This window comes from Leptonychotes weddellii, chromosome 13 (genome assembly GCF_054177405.1).
Source record: "Leptonychotes weddellii isolate Sample4059 chromosome 13, ASM5417740v2, whole genome shotgun sequence".
NCBI lineage: Eukaryota > Metazoa > Chordata > Mammalia > Carnivora > Phocidae > Leptonychotes > Leptonychotes weddellii.
In genome coordinates, this window is record NC_138381.1 from 28,103,645 (window position 1) to 28,111,937 (window position 8,293).

The window sequence follows — 8,293 nt, forward strand, 5'->3', positions numbered from 1 at the left end:
TCCAGACACAATACCAAAATACACACTTTTTTTAAAATGTGAAATGACTACATATGGATGGTCTGATTGCTCTTCTGGCTTCATCTATCATCATGTCCAAGGAGAGGATTCTCAAGCATTTCCTTTTAATCTCAACTCTTTCGTGGATTCCAGTCTCATAAGTCCAATTACAGAAAAAATGGACACGGTCATCAATGTGTCATGAACTCAGCATATCTAAATTTAATTCATCTTCACTATGCTCAAAATATTTACAAGTTTCTGCTCTCTAGTTCTGAAAGATGTTCCTAGTTTCGCTCAAAAAATTCCAGAGTTTAATTTTGTTGCTTTGTCTCTTTATCTTTTTCACATCTGATCAGGACTCAAGACATGTCCTCCATTCACATTATGTTTTGAATCCATTCCTTTACTTCCGCCCTCTTTACAAATGCCTCGAACCGGTTCTTAACCATATCTAGCCTAGATTTTTATAACTGTTTCCCAAGCTATTTTCCTGCTTTCAGACTCTTGATGATCTAATCTATTTTACACACCAATAGGTAATTAATATTCCTAAACCAGCCCTATCATAAAAAGAAAATGGAAACTTTCAAGATTCCCCCATGAGGCTTATTAAACAACCCTTCCAACTTTACCTCACATGAAACTGTTCACACTACTTATAATTTTCCAAACACAAATAACACACTACCATGCTTTTTCTACCACCATGCTTACTTCCTTTTACTCACTGACTCTCCCTTCCTGCAGCTCTCTTGTCACTGAAGTATTTTTATCTTTAAGAAACAAACTTCATGCTTCTTCCTTAGTCATCCCAACCAGAATGGACCTTCTCTGGCCTCAGCACTCAGGTCTTTCCTTACCAATTACATTTATGCTTTGCTTTCAAGTGCAGATAGGTATGTATATCACATCTTTCTTGCTAAGATTCTTCAAATCAACATATGGTAGAGTTTCTCAATAAACAGAACTAACCAAAAATAAAATTATACCTCCAGAGCAGGAGAGAGTTACAATCACTGAAGTTAATCACAAACAGAAGCAGAAGTTGTAAGACCACATGGGACAAATGGTATAGAGGTCATTCAGGCATCATAGAGATGAGAATAGGTCATCCACAAGTCATAAAATTTTCCTGCTGAAGGCACACTTTATTCACTATACTGAGAGGAAATAAAAATAGTCCATTTATTTTAAAAAGTATATTGACTGTCAATTACATGTAAGATATTATAAGAGACAGTATAGATAAATATTTAAAAACATGAAACTCACTTCTTTAGAAAACTGGTTTTAGTAGGAAAGGCAAAATACTGATAATAAAATGGGCTAGAGACTTGCATTGGTCCTGCCAGTAAAACAACAAAAATCTTAAATTATACATTTAAATGTAAATGCATACTGTTCCTTAAATGCTTCCAAGATACCACAAAAAAGAAGGAATTCTTAGGCAATAAATGAAAGAAAAGAAAAGAATAGAAAATAACCATGATCTCAAAGAATTAAAAGGAGTACTGAAGTCTGCTTTTACCTTAGGGCATTTGCCAAACTTGAGGTTTGTAACAAATATAAAACCTAATGATATAGACACTGATGGTAAAAAGATGAGATGCTTTCCCCTACCAAGAGAAATGTAATATAGTTATATTAACATTAGACAAAATATTTTTTTTCAAAAAGCTTCACTAGATACGGATTTTATTTCATAAAAATAAAAGTCTAAATTCATCAATAAGCAATAGAAATTTTAAACTTAATAAGAAACTAATAATGTAGCCTCAAAATGTGTAGGTAAAAATAACATCTTCAAGAAGAAAAAGACAATTCATTATCATACTAAGAAATTATAACACATCCCTCAGTAGGTTAGTGCAGAACTAAGAATATACTAGAAGATTTTCACAATATGATTAACCCACTTAGCCTACTGATATACAGAATATTCCAAAGAATTATTTCCAAGTTCGTACAGAACATTTACAAATACTAATAGTATGCAACTATAACAATATCTCAGGATTATTTATAGCCTTAAATGCTTGTACTAGAAATAGAAAAAGCTACATTTAATGAAGTACTTAAGGAAAAACAGCAAAGTAAACCTAAGAGTAGTAGTAGAAAGGAAATAAATGTTAAGTATCAAAATTAATAAAATGGAAAACAGATATGCAACAGGAAGAATCAACAAAGCCAAAGTTGGTTCTTTGAAAAAAAAAATTATAAAACAAGAAAACCTCAGAGAAACTGGCAAAGGGAACACAAAAACACAAATGAATTCAGGAAATAAAAAAAGGAGAGATCACAGCAGATGTTGTAGACATTAATAAGTTTATGAGTTATTGGCGCCTGGGTGGCTCAGTCAGTTAAGCGTCTGCCTTTAGCTCAGGTCATGATCCCAGGGTCCTGGGATTGAGTCCTGCATCGGGCTCCCTGATGGGGGGGGGGGGAGGGGCAGGGCTGCTTGTAGTCTTTCTCTCTCGCTCCCTCTCAAATAAATAAAATCCTTAAAAAAAATAAATTTTAAAAATGTTTGTAAGTTGTATTATGAACAACTTTAGTCAGTAAACTGTAAATATTGATGAAATACATTATCAGAAAGCATGATTTACTAAAACTAGCTAGCCCTCCCCGCAAAGAATTAGAAAATCTGACTAATTCTATGAACATTAAAGAAACCTAAGGTCAAAAATACTCCCACAAAGAAAACCCAGAGCCCAGATATCTCCACTCATGAGCTCTAACATACATTAAGGAACAGGTCATTCTAATTTTAGAGATATTATACAAGTTTATAAGGCTACAAAAGAATTTCTCAACCTCAGCACTACTAGCATTTTTGGCCAGATAATCCTTTGTTGTGGCATGCTGTCCTGTGCTTTAGAGAATATTTATCAGCATCCTGACTTTTATCCACTAGATATCAATAGCATCCCCCTACCAATTGTGACAATCAAAAATTTCTCTAGATATTGCTCAAGGTTCCTTGGGAAGAAAAAAATCAATCTCAGTTAAGAACAGATCTATAATTTTCTTGATATCTGGCAAGGAGGTTATGTGAATTAAAAATTGTTTTTATCCAATATGACTCACAAACATAGCTACAATTATCTAGAACACCTTAATAAACTGAATACAACATAAAAAAGATAAAAAGTATGACCAAGTTGGATTATCATAATAACTGAAGATTGATTCAACATCAGAAATTAATATGAATCACTGCATACACAATTAAAGAAAAGTAATAATAGGATCTTTTTAATAAAGATTAGGAGAACATTTAATAAAATTCAAAATACACTCACGATGAAAAATATACTGGTCAACTATAAAATGAAGGAAATTTCCTTCCCCTGACATAAGTATATTTTAAAAAATAACTAAATAAAAAACAATCTTGAAGCAAATAATTAATGTTTCTGTATTTAAAGTCTTTCCTTTCAGGAATGTTCCATATACCTTTTATCACCACCTCTATTTAGTCAGCATAGTGATGCATTTAAAAAAAATGAAAAGGCATAAAATCTGGAAAGGACAGGAAAAAAAGCAATCATACCAAATCCAAAAGAAATCATAAATAAAATATTGGCACTGGTAAGAGAGTTTAACAAGATTGCTGGGCACTAAATTATTCCACAAGAAAATAAACAGCTATACGCCAAAAACAAATAGCTGAAAAAGGAAAAACAAAATCTCAAAGCTAATGTTTACAACAGCATCAAAAATAGGAAGTACCTAGAAAGAGATCCACAAAATGGTTTGTAAACGCTAGATGGAGAAAATTATGAAACATGATTGAGAGATACTAAAGAAGGCCTAAAAAGGAGGAAATTCTATCTTGGATCCAGGATTAGGAGACTAAATATGATAAAAATGTCAGTCCTTCCTCAAGCTGATATATATGTTCAAGGTAACCCCAATCTAAATTCCAACAGATTTTACTGTTGGAACTGAACAGGTGGATTCTGTGTTTGCAAGGACAAAGGTAAAGTATAGCCAAAACATTCTGAAGAAACAGATCGAAGATGGAAGACTCATCTTACTACCTATCAAGACATATTACAAAGCGGTAGTAAATAAGGCAGTGTGGAACTGATGGACAGACAAGTAGATCAATGGAACAATACAGAGTGAATGACATAAAATATGGACATAGATGGGCTATACGACAGAGGGTATAATGCAGATATACAGAGAAAGGACAGAATATATAATAAATGGTGCTGGGACAATTGGTTATCCTTGTGGAATAAAATAGATCTTTTCTTCCCACAATATATAAAATTCAATTAAAAAAAGATTTCAACTTAAAAGACAAAACTCCAAAGACTTTAGAAGAGAATGGAGGAGAATATCTTCATTATTGGGGGGTCGAGAAAGGTTCATTACACAAGACAAAAAGGAATGACCATAAAGGCAAAAATTGATTAATTCATCAGAATCAAAGTTAAGATTCTCTATACTTCAACAGACACCACAGACTGAGGGGGAAAGAGAAAAAAGCATCTGACTGACAAAGGACATTATCTGTAACATATAAAGACATTTTATGAATCAATAAGAAAAAAGTAAACAAGCTAATGGAAAAATAGGAACAAAGTTATTGAAGGCAATTTACAAAGGAAGAAATCCAAAGAAACATTATTATATGAAAAAATATCAGCTCACAATATTCTGGGAAATGCAAATTAAACCCTGAGATATAATTACACAATCACCAGGCTGTCAAAAATTATAAAGTCTGACAACACAGTAAGTAACAAACCAGGATGGGCTAGGCTAAGCAGTATTTTTTTTTTCTAATCTTCTGGCTTCAAACAATAAAAGATGATTTCCCAATCACAAGCTAAGGCCAACACGGGAGGTTGACGGGATTGTGCACATAATAACTTGGGGATGAGGCTAAAAGAAGTCTCACCATTTCATGACAATGCCGCCCGGAATTGCTGCAGCAGGGAAGGAAGTCTGGAAAACTACCTAAAAGGACTTAAATACTATTGTCCAAAGCAAAGGCAAAATAAATCACTTGATTTTGGCTACCTTAAGAGAGGTGAGGAAGTGTAATCAGCCTTATTGTTCCTCAGGAAAGAAATGAAGTGAAAATCCTGGCGGGCACTAATAATTTCTATGACATCAAGTGATGGCTTGCACACGCATCATTGGCAACTGTCACACGCTGGAAGAGAAATATATTGGCACAACCAACGTGGTCAGAGTCTGGTGTTGCCTAGTAAAGGGAACAGGTCTGTGCTCTGCAATCCTGCCTCTGGGTATATACTATCGGGTCATTATCAGTATACATCACATGTGTACCCGGATAAATTGCTCACGGGTCTACAGAATCCTTGTTCACAACAACAAAACTTTAAAAACAATAAAAAATCCATCCACAATGTAACAGGTAATGAATTGTAATGTATTCATGCAAAGAGATTCTATAAAGTATTGAAAATGAATGATACAAGCCACTCAAATCAACATGAATAAATATAGTAAATATAATGTTGAGGAAATAATACATACAGCATAATTCCATTTCTATTAACTTCGTAACAGGCAAAACTGTACTATATATACATACATACACACCTATGTATATATATTTATATAATAATACCAGGGAAATATATGCATGTGTGTATATGTATATAGATAGATAGATAGATAGATAGATAGATACTTTAAAATATATACATAATATTTAAGTGCCATGTGTGGGATAGGAATTCATTTGTACACATTTTCCTAGGTGAAAAAGCTATCCCAGAAAAGCAAAGAATAACCATCGCAAAGGTCAGGGTAACTGTTACCCCCACGATAGAAGTAGGAGGAGGCACTTAGGAAAGCACACAGGGGGCTTCTTGGATACTGTCTGTGGTTTTTTTTTCTTACCTGGGGGTTGTTATAAAGGTGCTTGTTTCATCCTTCATGCTGTTTCTCTGTCCATCTGCATTTATGTAAAAAAAAAAAAAAAAAGTAAGACAAATATGCTTAAGTGACATATAAAACATTTTAAAATAGAGAAAACAATATCCCAGCCAGAAGAGGCACTGGGCAGTAAGTTATAAATATACCAAATGAGAGTACAGTCAATGAATCCAAAAATGTCAGAGCAGGATGGAGTGACTATGGGCTGCAATGGTCAGGGACAGATTACTGAAGGAGCCAGGACTGGATTTCGGCATTGAAGGATACAATTCCATTAAGTGGGGGAGGAGAAAGACCTTGATAAATGAAATTGGCCTAGGAAGGAAAAGACCAAAAGAGAATTTAGAGGATGGTGAACAAGCAACATGGGCTTAGGTTTATATAGAGTAGTGGCACTGATTTGCTTTCCATTTGGTCGATTAGTTCACTTCTCAGGAAGATATATATAAAGGTGGCAAAAAAGACAGGCCATTGCAAAGGTATGTGCATTTTCACTGAATTGTCTAAACACATAGAAGATAAAAATTTTTAAGTACCCCCCCCCCACACACACACACACACATACAAACACCAAATATGCAGGAGATGGTCAAAACAGAACTGGAGGATTTCAAAGAAAGAAGAGAGAATTTCTGAGCCTTCCTGAAATCTTTGAAATCGTATCATGGAAATGAACACCCGGACCAGTTTCTTGATGCGTGGGCAGTGTGACGATGCCAGCATCTGAGCTGTTTGTTACCGGTACAATGAGACAAGCTCAGCAACTGAGAACAGACATTTAGAAATTGTTCCACTGGGGCCCCTGGGTGGTTCAGTCAGTGAAGGTCCAATTCTTGATTTCAGCTCAGGTCATGATCTCAGGGTCATGAGATCAAGCCCTGCAGTGGGCTCCACCCTCAGCAGGAGAATCTGCTTGAAATTCTCTCTCCTTCTGCCCCTCCCCCTGCTCATGCCCTCTCTCTCAAAATAAATAAAATCTTTAAAAAAAAGATACAGTTCTATCAGTTTGATAGAGTTATCTTACATTTGTTGAATAAAATTTTAAAACTAGGATCTGTATTGATATGCCAGTTTTTAGTGAAAAATATTTGACATATAACATTGTTTACACTTGAGATGTGTACCATGTTAATTTGATACATTTATATATTGTATTATGATTGCTACTGTAGGGATAATGAGCACCTCTACCAAGTTGTATATGTCGGTTTTTTATTCATTTTATTTCTATAGGAATTTATAGCATTGATAAGAGGAAAATTTTTTTTTAATGAAAGGGCTCCTCACCACAGATAATTTGAGAAATACTGATACTTAGTTTATCTAGATATGAGCTCTACAGTTAGAAATACCTGGATGTCTGTATTAGACCGAGAAAAAAAAATGAATCATTTTCTGTAGTATTTCCGCTAGTACATATAGTGATATCACCTTTTAAGAAATGAATAGTTTAATTCTCACACTGTACCCTGGGAGAATGCCCTTCCTTGTCCCCACCTCCATACCACAAATCATCAACTTTCTTTCCACCCACTCAAAAGAAGGGTCATGTTACAAATACTATCAGCTCTTCCTAAACTCCTAAATTTTCACCATCCCTGTTTTCTCTGAATCTTAGTACCTATCAATGGATGCAAGAAAGAACAAGAGAAGTGGTAAGTCATTTAATTTTGATCTTGCCATTTCCCTGCTCTCAAGTCTTGGGTTTTTTTTCTCATTATACTCAGCAATTTCTTTTAGTACCAAAGCACTTTCACACGTCCTTTTCCTTCCATGTCTATCATCACTATCGTATTTCAGGACATCATGTCTACCTCAATCTTCTACAATAACCACCAATGTGAACCCCAGCCCACAGACCCTTCTATACTATACTTTATCCCACTTGCAACTGTCACATGTATTTTCCTGAAGTGAAAAAGTGAAAATTTTCGCTCTGGAACTCAAAACTCTTCAGGGCTGCCTACTGAACAACTAACTGCATGTGATATTCTCCACACTATGGCCTCAACTGGCCTTACTAATCTGACCTCCCACTGTTCATCATCACCTAATTTATGATGCCCTAAACAACATGAATGCAGTTCTCTAAACACAGCATAACCTGTGAAGCCTTTCCTACAGTCCTCAGGAGAATACACCACACCTCCCCTCCTTTAACATCCATATTCTCCTTCTTTCCCTCCATGACACTTTGCTAGATCCATTATTCATCTTCCCCTATGATATGTTAGAGTTATTGGTCTTCTAGCCCACTGGAATTTAACATGTCAGGGAAGGTGTTAATATCTTCATGGTGCCTGTGATGGAGGTTCCATGAACAGGAGTCTCCTGTGGATAACTGAATTCCCCACTACACAGGAGA

General features: G+C 35.1%; 1 long non-coding RNA gene across 1 annotated transcript in view; it reads right to left on the reverse strand.

The window, feature by feature from the left end:
• Window positions 1-5,948, reverse strand: part of LOC115939789 (uncharacterized) — a 292,461-nt gene extending 286,513 nt beyond the window's left edge. The window contains exon 1 of the long non-coding RNA XR_014139628.1: window positions 5,893-5,948. This is a non-coding gene — a long non-coding RNA (uncharacterized LOC115939789). The remainder of the gene's footprint in view (window positions 1-5,892) is intronic.
• Window positions 5,949-8,293: the final 2,345 nt, after the last annotated feature.